Source organism: Neovison vison, chromosome 4, assembly GCF_020171115.1.
Source record: "Neovison vison isolate M4711 chromosome 4, ASM_NN_V1, whole genome shotgun sequence".
In the NCBI taxonomy this organism is placed as follows: domain Eukaryota; kingdom Metazoa; phylum Chordata; class Mammalia; order Carnivora; family Mustelidae; genus Neogale; species Neogale vison.
In genome coordinates, this window is record NC_058094.1 from 4,042,817 (window position 1) to 4,055,618 (window position 12,802).

A 12,802-nucleotide genomic window follows, 5' to 3' on the forward strand; every position below is an offset into this window, starting at 1 on the left:
TCTGCTGTCCCTTCAGCTAGAGAGAAGAGGCTTTCACTGGGCCCATTTTGGCTATAGCCATTGGTGTGTTTGACTTGCCTTTTTTTTTTTTTTTTTTGCTCCAAGTCTGGGACAACTGAGGCAAAAAGAAAACCCAGGGAACTTACCACCCCTTGAATTCTTGGTTTCTGAGTTTTCTGGATGTTCTGTTTTCTTGCCTCTACGACTTAGAATCTTGCTAACATATAAGGTCCAAGATCTTCAGGTGTCCTAGGCAGAAGGATGGAGTAAAGCACATGTTCTCCATCTTTCTGAAAGTGTAAGACCCCAGAGTGCTATTTCATACCCTCATGGTTTTAAGTTATAAGTTCTGATGTTTTCTTACTAGTATATAGAAATGCAATAGTTAAATACTGATCAGGTATCCTATAACCTCAGTACACATATATTAATTCTCAGGTTGAAAAAGCAATCCTGGGGCATTGGGGTGGCTCAGTTGTGCTGAGTGTCTGCCTTTGGCTTGGGTCACGATCCCACTGGGATCGGCCCCACATCAGGCTCCCTGCCCGGCAGGAAGCCTGCTTCTCTGAACTCTCCCACTCCCCCTGCTCGTGTTCCCTCTCTCGCTGTGTCTCTCTCTGTCAAATACATGAATAAAAAATCTTTAAAAAAAGAAAACGAAAGAAAAAGCACTCCTATATTTGTGGTTCATTGACTGTTTTCATCATGAAAGGGTGCTGGGTTTTGTGTGATGCTTTTCTTGTATCTGTTGAGGTGGTCACGCGGTTTTTGTCCTTTGTTCTATTAATATGGTATTTTGTATGTTGAATCTTGTATTTGGGGGATAAATCCTATTTGGTCATGCTATGTAATCATTTTTATATGTTGCTGGACTCAGTTGGACAGTTTGCTAGGATTTTGCAATCATATTCATAAAAGATATTGTCTATTGTTTTCTCGTCATGTCGTTTGATTTTTTTTTTCCTGGAATTGCCATTTATTTATTTATTTATTTTTATTTTTTTTCCAATATATTTATTTTCAGAAAAACAGTATTCATTATTTTTTCACCACACCCAGTGCTCCATGCAAGCCATGCCCTCTATAATACCCACCACCTGGTACCCCAACCTCCCACCCCCCCCGTTTGATTTTTGTATTCAGACAAAACTGGCTTCATAGAATGATGCGGGGAGTGTTCTTTCTTCTATTTTCTGGTAAGAGTTTAGGAAGAGTTGGTTTTCCCTCTGAAATGATTGGTAGCATTCACCAAGAAAGCGGTCTTGTCCTGGCTTCTCTCGGTTGGGAGTTTCTGATGCCTGATTTAGTCTCTTGTTCTGGGCCTGTTCTGATTTCTGTCTGCTGGAGTCAGTTGTAGAAACGTGTCCATTGAGAACTTAGAACGTCTTTTTGGAAATTTGTCCTTCTCATGTGGGATGTTACACGTGTTAGCAGAAACTTTTCATAGTATTTCCTGATCACCCTTATTTCTCTCAAGCCCACAGCGACACCCCTGCGTCTCTCCGGATTCCAGTTACTTGAGTCTCCCGGATTTTCCTGGATCTACATGAAAGCTGGTCAATGTCATTGATCTTTTCAAAGAGCCAGGCCTTGGTTTTTCTGTCATTTTTGTATTCTGCGTTTCCTTTATTTCTGCTCTAATCTTGTCTTCTCCCTTCTTCTTGGTTCGGGCTTAGTCTTCTCTTTCTTTATGTTGTTAGGTGGGAAGTTAGCTTGTGCTTGAGATCTCTCCTCGTTAAGACAGCAGTGACGGGAATAAATTCCCCCCTAAGCACTCTTCGGTGGAGTCCTATAAGCTTTGGTACGTTGTTGTTTTTCTTTTCATTTGTCTCCATGTATTTCCTAATTTCCCTCGGGATCTTTTTGGACACATTGGTTACTTGGGCTTGTATTGTTTAATTTCCACATGTTTGTGAAATTTCCCAAATTTCCTTCCGTAACTGATTTCTAACTACATACTGTTGTGGCCAGAACACCTACTTTGCACAATTTCACGTCTTCTAAGTTTATTCAGATTTGCTTTATGGTCTGAATAGGGCCTGTCTTGGACAGCAGGCCCTGGAGAGGATGGTGCTCTCTGCTGCGGGTGGAGGGAATGCTCGACAGATGCCAGTAGGTCTGGCTCTGGTTTATTGCCTCGAGCCTTCTCTTCCCTCATTGATCTTCTGTCTAGCTGTTCTGTACATCACTGGAAGTCGGCTATTAAAATATTCAACGCTTCTTGTCGGATTGCCAAGTTCTACCTTATATTCCATCCATTTTTCCTGCCTTTTTTTTTTTTTTTTTTTTTTTGGTTTGTATTGGTCCTTGTCTGACTCTCCAGTCTTAATGAGATTTTTCTAGAGATGAGGCTCATAACTATCCACTTTTAACATGTTCACTGAAGTTTGAGAACCTAGTTCAAGTGAAAAACCTCATTTCAGATGTTGACTGGAATGCAGAGAAGGGAGGTGACTTCCCAGGCTGACCGTTAATCCTGGGTTAGCCTGGTGACCTGCATCAGCGGCGGAGTCAGCCAGGCGAGGGCTCTGCTCTGACCTTGAGAGGATGACCCAACTCCCTGCCGCAGCAGCGGAAACAGAGAAGAATCGTAATGGAGACACAACAAAACCACAAGAAAACAATAAAACTCAAAATGACAACCCGAACCTGATGCAGGACGTTACTTGGCAGAAACGAAGTGTCTGATTGTAGCGTGGAGGACCGTGGCCGCGACTGGACCACGTCTGGTGGTCTGCGTGTCCTTACTTCTCATTGCTCTGCGGACACTTAACTTCCCCTCACATCTCATTCCGAACGACTGAAAAACTTGATATGATACAGCTCGCTATACTATCATTTTCTTTAACTTGTCCAGACACAAACACATCATTTACGTGTCAATCTCTTTTATTCTTCTCTCGTTAGCCTGAGACAATTCAGGCAGTATTACTAGCCTCCTGGTGCCAATAAGGTCATAAACAAAAATGATTATGCCTTGATGATAGGTTCTAGCAGAATAGATATTTCAAATGTAAGCCTGCATTCCCATAGTGTTTAAAGATTTTATTTATTTATTTGGCAGACACAGATCTCAAGTAGGCAGAGAGGCAGGCAGAGAGAAAAGGGGAAGCAGGCTCCCCACAGAGCAGAGAGCCCAATGAGGGGCTTGATCCCAGGACCCTGAGATCGTGACCTGAGCCAAAGGCAGAGGCTTAACCCACTGAGCCACCCAGGTGCCCCTCTCCCATAGTATTTAATAAGAAGAACCTAATCTTAAATATATTCATGTGATCCATTCTGAAATCAAAACAGAAGAATGTAGCTGAGCCAAGAGGTCTTAAGAACAAATGGATAAATGAAAATATAGTTGATTTACTAATTGTTTTTCCCTCTGGAAAGTCCACATCATAAAATAAGTTTGTTTCACGTGTTTAAAGGCCAGAATGGCTTTTTTGGGTATGTGTACATTTTCTTTCCTTATTTTTTAAAATTTAAATTCTATTAGCCAACGTATCATACATCATTAGTTTTTGATACAGTGTTCATTGATTCATTAGTTGCAGAATAGATTTGATGAACATTTGCTATGTACACATCATCCCCCAAATGTAGTGGATTAACAGGACGTCTTCTGTTGACTTTATGAGTCCATTGGTCAGTAACTCTCCCTGCTCAGGCGGGCGGTTCTGCTTATCTATCCAGGCTTAGCTGATCTTGGCTGGGGCTTGTGAATCTCTTCGGCATCCAGAAACTCAGCTAAAGCCTCAGAGTTCTCCTCCACATAGAGTCCCATCCTCTAGCCAAGGAAACCAGGCCCATTGCTGTCCCTAAACTTGGGAGGACACTTGCATCTCCTCTGGGGACCCAGGCTCCAGATAACATGACATTACAGCATCGGACTGACCAAAGCAAGCCAGAAGGTGGGAACACAGCCTTCAGCCTCGATGGGAGAGCTGTAAAGAAGTGTGACTTTTTTTCTCCCCAGTCTACTACAGAGGTCTGCATGAGACGTCGGAACGGTTCTAAGTTCCAGCATGATTTATACATGTACGTTTGAATTCTAGATTCTGGACAACGATCGTAAAGATCAGAGTTGACAAACAATGGCCACGGGTCAAACGAAGCACGCTGCTTGTTTTTGTCAAGTACGGGCGTATCCGGACACAGACTCAACTTCTCTCGTCCATCGCGGCTTTCACGTAAAGCAGCAGAGGTCGCTCGTCGAGCCTGCGATGGGATGCCTCCCCCCCCCCAGTCTAAATATTTATTATCAGACCCTTGTCGGAAATAAAAGGCTGACCCCTGTTCAAAGCCATCCTGCGATATTAGGGCCTCGTACACATTTTTGCTCCTGACTCATTGGCACCAAGCAGCCGTCAGACGGCATCCCACACTATTTAAACTATTTTTGGTTTATTCTAGTTTCTACGTGGAAGGGTAAGTCCTGCCCAGTATTCTTTTTCCAAGCGATGCTGGCTAGTATCCCGTGTTTACCTACTTCCAGATTTGTGAGATGCCCCAGTATCACACTAAGATTTAGCTTGGAGCTGCACAAAGCTACGTCGGTTGGAAAGAACGGATCGCTGTACGACACTGAGAGGGCCTACTTGGAAGAAGCGCACTTCTCCCCTCAAGTGTGCTGTAGGCCCATCGAGAAACCCTTGTCGGATTTTAGTGTGTGGGGATGTTTCTTTTAGTTTTCACGACTTTGTTTGTTTTCAGAGAAGTTGTGTTAATTTATTTTAAGCTTATTGAGGTAGTTTATCCTTTTTATTGCTCTTATGAGAGAAAAATGTTTTAATGTACTTAATAGTGAATGTTCAGGCTCATTAGAAGAAACCATTAAGAAGCCCTTAATGGGGTAATTTAATTAAAGCCAGTTCTCTGAGGCTCTTCGATGCAGCCCTGTATAGTTATCTTTGCATATCTGCACGCCTTTGAAAGTCGAAAGCTATATACCTCTTAAAAGTGTTTGCAAACGCACCTTTTCCACGGGTCTTGGCATCGAAGAGCCGCGATGAATGCCAGCTCCCCAAACAGCTGCCCAGACCTCAGGCAGCCCTCTCTTTCCTGCCCCGCGCTGTCAGCCATTCTCGGTGTATCCTGAAGGCCAGGGCCGCACCTTCTGGTCTTTTTCCTGCAGCCTCTCAAAATCCTTCAGTGACTTTTACGGAAACCCTGTGGTCACGGGTCCCTGTTTGGGCTCCAACTTGGCTGGGGAAGCAGCACCTTCCCTTCCTCTCCTTGGCAGGGATCTCGATGTGGCCTTGACAATGATTTAGGATGACTGGAACCTTGGGGTGGAGGGGACGACAGCCAGGGAAAGGGAGAGACAGGGAGGGTACCACATGGCCCTCCCCGCTGCTCTCGCAGGCCGGCCAGAGCCAGTGTCCCCAGGAGCTCTAGCTCCCGGGCGCAAGCTTCCCCGTCCGCACGGCGTGCTGGGGCGTACAGGAGGGACGGAGCTTCCCACTGGACTCTTCCTTCCTCGCAGCTTTGCTTTGAGGCAAGATGCCGTCTCTGGGTTCCTCTCAGGTGTGCTCATTTCCATTTAGCAGATGGTGGTTTCCACTTCGCTGCTTCGTGCATTGGCAGCCCGAGTCCATGCTTGGGCCACTCCCCGCCTGTCTCTGGCTCAGGAAGAAGGCAAACTGTTGGAGGATAATTTCCTGTGCCTATGACCTGGTGAAGATGCCAAGTTACAGTCATTCCAAATCATGCTTGTCCATTTTTAAAGGATGGTTTTACTAATTGGACCAGGCAACTCTGTTAACCTAATTTTAGTGTAATAAGGAAGGAAATTAGAATTATTTTCATATAAAGATGGTTTTCATGATATTGCAGTTGTTCTTTTTTTTTAAAGATCTTATTCATTTATTTGAGAGAGAGAGAGAGAGAAAGAGCGAGCATGGGTGGGGTGAGGAGCAGAGGGAGAAGCAGACTCCCCACTGAGCAGGGATCCAGATGCAGGATTCCATCCTGAGTCTGCGGGATCATGACCTAAGCTGAAGGCAGATGCCCAACCACCTGAGCCACCCAGGGGCCCCTAGTTGCTCTGGAGAAAGTGCACTATGGAGGCGCCTGTCCTCTAACAGAACTTGAAGGACATTCTGAGGATGCAAAGAATGACTTCTCCCACGCTGCTCCAATGACAAGACTGTAAAGAACTGAATGAATATTCTAAAACAACACTTGTTTTCCACATGAAGAAGACTTATTTTTCCAAACTCAGATGTTCAGAAATGGCAATGGCTCATTTGAAAGGGAGTGAGCTCACCGGCAGTGGAGGTATTTAAGCAGGGAAGAAGAGGCTTGCTGAGAGAATAATTTGCTTGGGATTCCCTGTTATTATCTCCTAGTGTTGAGCATGGAATTTTGCATTGAGACACAGTGCAGAAGGGCAGAACTAACACAGGAGCTGTGCAGTCAGACTCACCTGGTTAAAATCTTCCATCATTTACATTGGGGCCAGTCACTTTAATCTCACCAAGGCGTGGGCTCCCCTTCTGTAAAATAGAGGTCCTCCAGATGTCGCTTCTGCACGTCTGTTTGTTCGTGCTGCCAAAACAAAATACCAAAGAGTGGGTTGCTTAAACAACAGAAATTAATTTTCTCATAATTCTGGAAGCTAGGAGTCCAAGACCAAGGTATCAGCAGAGCTGACTTCCTCCAAGACTACTCTCCTTGAGTTAGAGATGCTGACTTCTCCCTGTGTCCTCAACATGGCCTTTCCTCACTATGTCCCGATCTCCTCCTCTTAGGACACGGGTTAGATTGGGTCAGGGCCCACTCCACTCCCCTCACCTCTTTCCAAATACACTCACCTTTGGAGGACTTGGGGGTTAGGGCTTCAACACATGGATTTTAGGGGGACACGATTCAGCCCATGACATATGCTATTGTCGGTTATTTTCTGTCCACGTGCACAGTCCTGGTGTGCGTCCCATTACTGACCGGGATACGGAACTAAGTGCGTATCCTGTTAAACTCAAATAATCCACCTGCCAAAAAGGTGAAGATTTCATAGGATAGAAGAGGGCTTTCAGGTTACACCCCCTCCCCCACAGCACACAACTTAAGATCATGAGCCCCCTTTTCTCCTTGTAAACCAGGGGAACACAAGCTAGCCATTCCGTTGTCGAGACAAGCGTCCCATCCCTACTTCAATGTCTCCCTGCACTAACTCCCACCTTTGAACATGGGAGGCTGTAAAGACCAGTCTCTCTTGGATGGCAGACGTCACCTTAGAAGTTTTAGCATGGAAGGAGCGTTTCCTTCTAGCACCTGTGCCTCTTCTGGGACTGTTGAGTTGCGTGTGCTTTCCCCCTGTCCCCCTGTTCTCCCCCACCTGCCGCCGCAGGAACAGCGAGCTTCCACCCCGTTCTTTCTCTGCAGATCCCATCACCGAAGGCGCCCCTTGCATTAGGCAGAGAGGAGCATGCCTCCCATACTCACCGCGCACACCCTCCTGTGCTCTGCAAACAAAGGGGCCGTGTCTCAGCCGCGCGCCCCCTTCTTAGAAGGCAATTTCCAGGGACCTTCGGAGACTCCTTGCTATCCTCCCCTCCCCTCCCAGGAGGCTTGCATTTCTCCTGGTCACACACAGTGCTGCAGGCTCTTACCGCCAGCAGTTCTGCTGAAGGAACTTCTCCATCTCCATTCAGCAGGCTTGTCACTGCACGCGTCTCAGGTGGGCAGAGGGAGGTGCTGGCACCTGAACCTGCTCCTACAAGGCTTTTGTTGTTGTTGTTGTTGTTTTAATGAATGTATGAATAGATGAACACCATAAAAGAAATCCAAGGATTCCAAAGGGTATTGTGCTCTGTGAGCCGGCCCTGAGATTCCTTTCATGTTCTTTTCTCAGAGGGTTGTAGAATTCACAACTGCTAATTCCCACTTGCTTTCTTCCCATTTCTCCGAGTCCTAAATAGTGAGCCTTTACCGAATGCGCACTCTGGGCCAGACGCTGGTCCAAGGGCTTTGGTTCTGTTGACTCGTGAATGCTCCCAGATACCCTGTGAGTAGACACTCTTCCTATTGTCCCTTTTATTAGGGGGAAACTGAGGCAAAGAGCGGTTATTCACCCATCCCGGGTCACGCAGCTGGTTAGTTAGAGGCACAGCTGGTTCACATTCAGGCCTTCTAGGTCTAGAGCCTATAGGTGAAGCCCAACCCCCTTCTTCCAACAATAGTGCGTAGCCAAGAGGAAGCAAGGCCATGGGGGAACTGATCGTAGGTGGACGCCGGTTGGCAATGCCGTCTACAGACGCGGGGAGCCCAAAAGCACCTTTTGGTTCCTTAATCCAACCTCCCACTGACTGCTTGCCTCTTTGCTCAGCATGTCTCTGTAGACCGTGCCTGACTCAAACATCCTGCCCTCCCTCCAGCTGACTACGGGACACGACGTACGGCTCCAAGCCTCAGCTCCCCATCTCATCATTAATACAGCCAGATTAATGCCTGGCTAAGAGTCATGGTGAGATCGCGGAGTAAAGCTATGAGCACAACGTCCGGAATACAGTATGCGCGTGATAACCGTTTGCTGTGGTTAACATTATTATCCGCAACGTGCGGCCAGCGCTTCTCAGTCAACATAGAACATCCACACATCCCAGTCTCGTAGGAGGGAGAAAATAAATGGGTCTGTTATTCTCCTGGTCAAGGTAAGTTATCTGAGTCTTAGGTAGGAAAGGGCTCAAGGTGATACCTGCTTAGAGAACACGAATTAAGAACGTAGGTTTGGGGAAGGACACTGCCCCTCCACTCCGAAATCAAATCCATCAACCAATCAAAGAACTCTGCTGTGCGGGAATGTTTCCCCGCTTGCAGGTGGGGATACCGAGTCTCAGAAAATGACTTATTTTTTTCCCAAGGAAAACTAAGCTTGTAAGTGGTAGAGCTTGTATGTGATTTTAGGTCATCGGTCTCCGTACCCAAGCCCTCTGCTCTGTGTTCCTTCCTTCAGCCGTCACTTTGCTCATTCATTCACGGGACTCCCTGCCCAGCCGTCTTCTAGAGGTTGGAGACACAGCTGGGAAGCGAGCGGAGGGGAGAGCTGGGCAGAGAGAGGCTTAGCCGAACGGCAAAGGCCTGTCAGAGTCCTGAGGCACTTTGGGACCAGCAGGGGAAAAAAAAATGCGTGTTAGATTTGGGTGAGCAAGGGGAGCTAAGAGGGGTGGGGAGAGCCCAGAGGACCCAGAGCCTTTCAACTAAACAACAAGGACAGATTTAGCTACTAAGCTCTTGATATGTTTGTCACACATTTATTTTCAAGGGTCAGAACCCCAAATCCAACGGACTTACATTTTTTTTTTAAAGGAATTTACTAGTCTCCTTTTTGGAAAGCCGCGGGGGGAAGCTCAGAGAGCCTAGAAAGGAGGACGTCACCTGAGGACTTCCTCTCCCCTGACTCTCCTCTCCATGCACTTGGGAAGCTCGGCTTCTCTGCGCCGTGGTCTGTGGCCCCTGCTCGCCACTTCGGTGGGAAAGCAGCTCCTCTCTCCTGCACCCAGCGGCGCACCCCCGGGGAGGAATCCTGAGCCACCTGGGTCCTGTGACCTGTCGTCTGGCAAAGCTGGTTCAGGGCTGTGAGGTAAGAAACCCAGATACTCTGCGCCGTGGCCTGTCCACCAGAGGGCCGGTTTGCCAGTCCTGGAAGGGAGGAGCCAGGCCCCCCAGTTCCCTCTCCTGCACTTGAAGCCAGCACCGGAGAGGCTAGGTGCAGCAGGCTGTGCAAGGAGGCTATGCAGAATGTGAATGGAAGTCACTCTGCCCCTTACCCGGAGCTCGTTTCCTAGCCTTTAATATGTAAATGAGTCTGATGGAGCTCCCAGAAGGTGAGCCCCTCAGACAGGAAATAGGAAGAAAGGCACAGCGTGCTCAGGAAATCAGAAATAACCAGGGAGGGTGTGCAGGCCCAGTACCAGGGGTGGAATTTCAGGGGGTGGTGGGGGTGGGGAATGAGTAGATCTGGCCTGTGGGGGTGCCCTCCACCAGCCCATTCTAGGGATGCTGTGTGCTCTGTCTTCTGGCCAGTGAGACCTTGGGCAGGCCTGTGGGTTACAACCTGATTTGATTTGTGGTCTGCAGTGATATTAAATAATGTTTTCTCTCCCTTGATCAATATCGTTTATGCCGATTTCTTAATTCTCTGTATTCTCGTGGTGCATGATTTTCCTTAAAGTGGAAGGGGAACATTTAAACGTCCATCAGTGGTCAAGAAAAAGCCACACTATGGGAGTGGTAGTGCATATCCAATAACAGAGGGAGGCTGCTGACACGGGCACATGGGCAGATGTGTTGTAAAGGGCAAAGAACACAATAAGTACAGGAACAGGAATTTCCCCCCTACTATTCTGGAAAAGAAAAGAAAATTTGGAAATAAGGAATGGTGTGGAAGGGAACGTAGACATCACGTGGGCTGAGGTTCTGGGCCCCAGACTGGGGCAGGGCCTAACCTGCTCAGCCACAGAGGAGACACGGAGGGCGAGGGTCCAGGCTGGTCTTCAAGGGGCCATGACCTCTGGAAACTGGATATGAATCAAGACACACATGGGCATTTTTCTGGGAAAGAGATGTTTACATCCACCCCATGTTCAAAGGTACCAAGAGAGGCACAGACCTGCAGAAGCGCTCAGAGGGAAGGCCATCGGGGGAGGATGCTGTCCTGTTCCAGGAGGCTGACCCCTTAGAATGCAAGAGGGTTGATTTTCTTTTCTCTGGAGATCTGGGGACAAGGATTTGATGCTGACAGTCTGTGGCTGCTATGCAGCACCCAATAATCGGATTATTTTGGCAGAAGGATACTTCACTGCTAATTGGCACAAGGGAGGGCGCCAGGAGCCAAGGTGTCCAGCTAGAGGAGGGAGGGGAAAATTAGAGAACGCTTGAATGCTGAGAGGTGCCTTTGGAGGCTATTAAATGGGCCTGAGCTGGAGCCTGTCACATCTGGTTGTTGTGATAATTAGATTAGGAAGCACAGAGAAGCAGAGAGCAGGGGCCCAATGTAATCTGCGCAGACTCTGCCAGAGGCCCGGGGGTGGATCTGAAAATAGATGGTCTGCAGAGGTGACCTCCAGCCCAGCAGCAGCCCAGAGCCCAGGCTCGCAGGCCCCAGGCCTGGAGGGCATCTGGTACAGCCACGGCCACTTCCAACCTTGTCCTGGAGCCATCTGAGAGTCCGAGTCCCCCCAGACCCACGCGTTCCTTCGCAAACCCAGGTTCCTAGTTCGGGCCCCGCACACTCCAGGCAGGGAGGCCTGGGCTTGGCCCCGGGGGTCTCCCTTTTATATAAGGTCCTGGGTGACCTTGATGCACGTTCAGTTCAGTTGTCCCTGACCTGGTTCAACCTCTGCGTTGGAGAAGACCTGAGGAGGGGGCAAGGGCGTTTGCCCAGATCCACAGCATAAGCGCATGGGCACCCACGCCGCGCCGTGCACTCGACATGTGTTCTGTCTTACCTATTCTTCCCGGATGGCCCTGCAACGGTGGCTTTACTCACTGCAGTTGACAGACAAGGGCACCAAGGTTTGGGGAGGACCGGAGACTTGCTCAAGGTCGTGTGGCCGGGGAGTGAGGAACAGGAGATGGCATGGCTGCCCCCAAGGACCCCACCGGGCACGGTTGTAAGGGTTCCCTGCCACGGTCCACAGATCCCCCACCTGTGAAATGGCAGGGTAGCCCCTCACTGACTGAGGATGTCCCAGCTGGTCATGAGGATGTCAGCTGGCCCTGTGAAAGAGGGCCAGCGGGGATTATGCACTGCCCCCCAGGGTCTAGGCTCTTGGCCCCAACTTTGGCCTCCTCCCATTCCCTCCCCCATGATGCTTGTGGAAAGAAGTCGGAAACTCAAACTCTTAATTCCTACTTCATGACTCTCCCCATGAAATCACGCGGCTTCCCAGCAACAGCATTTTGACCCAACGCCTGCATGCTTGAAGAGTGGTTTCTCGTTTCGGGTCAGTTTTCCCGACTAAACCAAGATGGGGATGCGTGTATTGGTTCACCATCGAGGGCGCTTTTTCTTTCTGGGGCTGATATTCAGGAATTCTAGCTTTGATATTTCACTATGGCTAGGTGACATTAAAAATTATCAAAAATTATTTTAAATAATTTTAAAATTATTAAATTTAACACTGCCTCTTAGTACAGCTGAGAAGTTACAGTCTACCCTTTAAAACATGCTTTTTTGTTCTCATGAAGTTCATGATGTATGATGTCGTGATCGGGACCAACTCCTGTGGGTGAAACCAGATTTTACAATAAAAGAGGCTGAGGCATCTGTTATCTCAGCGTTTGGCGGTCAGGGTACCCACAGAAGAAGACGGCTCGCTTAGTTTTTCTAAACAGCAGGTTTACCGAGATGTAATTTACATCCCGTAACATCCAGTCTCCTAACGTGTGTAATTCGGCAGATCTTAGTGTATTCACACAGCTGCATAGCCGTCACTACTATTTAAAAAGAAATCCCACACCCATTAACAATCTTTTCCCTTTTCCCCTCCTTCCAGTCCCTGGCAAGCACTGTATGTATTGATCTGTCTGGACATTTCGTATAAATTGAATCGTATAAACTGCGGTCTTTTATGGCTGGCTTCTTCATGTAGCCTGATGCTTATGAACTGGTCTACGGCACGGCGTGTATCGTCCGTCCCCACTTATGGCCAATATTCTGTGGTAGGGTCACATCCCCTTCTGCTCATTCACTCATCGGGATGCACATTTGGACTGTTTCTACTTCCTGAATTTGACGAATAATATGGTGATGAACATCACGTACAAGCTCTTGTGTGGCTCTAAGTTTCCATTTCCCCGGGGTACG